Genomic DNA, 1,878 nt, shown 5'->3' on the forward strand with positions numbered 1-1,878 from the left:
GCGAGGTCGCCGGCCGTGGCGATCGGGGTGAGGAGGTCCGTCTGCGGGTACCGGTGAAGGACGTGGCGTTGCCGGCGTCCGCGGTGGTGTTGTAGGGCAGGTCGGCCCCGGAGGTGAGCACGGCGCCGTCGACGCCGACGAGGATCTCGCCGTGCACGAAGGTGAGAAGCAGCGCCCAGGAGCGGAGCGGGCGGGTGCCGGCGTTGCGGACGGTGGCGTTGGCGCGGAAGGCGTAGGGCTGGGAGTCGGGGTTGGGGACGAAGGGCCTGATCTTGTCGCGGCCCTGGAGCGTGTAGGTGAGGAGGATGCCGTTGCAGCCGGCGTCAGGCGCTGGAGCCGGCTGCGCGAGCGCGTGCGCGACGAGTAGGAGGAACACGGCGGAGCATGAGACGAAGGGATGGGCGGCGAGGCGCAGGGCCATGGCTGAAGCGCCGGGCAAGCACGGCCGCTGGAGTGGAAGCGTAGACCTGGAATTGGCCGCTTCCATGTACAAGTACAAAAGGTCGCGGGTTGGATCGAGTCTGCGTTGCAAGAGTCCGTCCAAGCAGACGAAGACGACGACCAAGACGAAGCAAGGAAGCTGTCTGTCTATGCTAATGCTGGATTGCAGGACATGTTTGATCTTGTCAAATACGAATAACGGTGGGGGCGGCAATTTTCGCTGCTGATGATTCGAAGCAAGTCTCGCTGTCACACATCACAATGAGCTCTTAGTTTTCAAAGCAGACGGTCAGGAGATGACATTTGGCATCCGGCCAACGGATGACGCGCACACTGGTGGACGGCGGAACCAACCATGGGCCCAAACTCCACAACGGATGGATGGTGGCCCAGACTTCCAAGCCGTCCATAGGCCCAAATAAAGACAGTTTTAGATCCTTTCTTGGACTTGAATGAAGCGGGCCGGTGCGCCGGTAAGGGAGCTGCAGCAGTAATGTTGCGGAAAAAGTCCTATTTACCTCCTTGACTTTGGGCCGATCTACCCCGGACTCGAAAACTGTCCAGACTCCTCGAGGCATGTAAATCGGACACGTGACCCATCCCCCAACCTGATTCCACTCTGGTTTCATCTGACCTGGCGCCACATCATCACCACCACCACGGCGACTTGCCGACGTGTCATGACCCCCACCTGTCAGTTTCGTTGACCGCTCGGGAGGGGAGGGGGGGATAAAACATATGCCGCCGTCGTCTTCTCATCCGCCGCCATTCCTCATCCCCTCCCAAACCCTAGCCGAACTCACTCCTATCGAGCCGGCGGGGACAGCTCGACGGGTACTCCCAAACTCATCGGGGAGGTGGTGTTGAATCGCACGTTTGTACTATGGCGGTGATTTTGTGTTCGATTCTTTTATTTTGGGTTGATTTGTTGGATCTAGTGGATGGATGCACTTTAGGTGGTCCCCGTGGGATATTATACTCGATATTGCTGTGGGGAGTGGGGAATGTAGTTTCTTATTCATTCGAGTTGGATTTGTTTAGTCTGGATGGTTTGTTTATTTGGTTATGGCTATATTCGGTACGAGGCTTAGCACTGTTTGTGTTCGTTTTTGCATGTAGGGTGGAAGATCTATTTTGGAATGGATGTCCTAGATGAACTCCGTGTGAGGTTCCATTTCGAGAGCGATTTCTTAAAAGATGGTAAAAAACTGTAGTACTGTGGAGGCAACGAAGCACTGTCATACATTGATAGAGATAAGATTTCTTTATCAGAGATAGTGGGTCACCTGCGTGACCATTGTGCAGTGTGTGAAGAAATATTGTTGCATCGGTTGTTTCCTGGAAAGGAACCTGCGTGACCATTGCTTCGTGTTTTAGTTGATGACAAGGCATGCCAGGATATGTCTGATTGCATTGTGGAAGGAGGGGTTGCAGATA

At 55.2% G+C, this 1,878-nt stretch overlaps 1 pseudogene; it reads right to left on the bottom strand.

Annotated features, from left to right (window-relative positions):
• LOC101754425 overlaps positions 1–580 on the bottom strand; it is a 1,474-nt pseudogene extending 894 nt beyond the window's left edge.
• Positions 581–1,878: the final 1,298 nt, after the last annotated feature.

Source organism: Setaria italica, chromosome II (assembly GCF_000263155.2).
Source record: "Setaria italica strain Yugu1 chromosome II, Setaria_italica_v2.0, whole genome shotgun sequence".
In the NCBI taxonomy this organism is placed as follows: Eukaryota; Viridiplantae; Streptophyta; class Magnoliopsida; order Poales; family Poaceae; genus Setaria; species Setaria italica.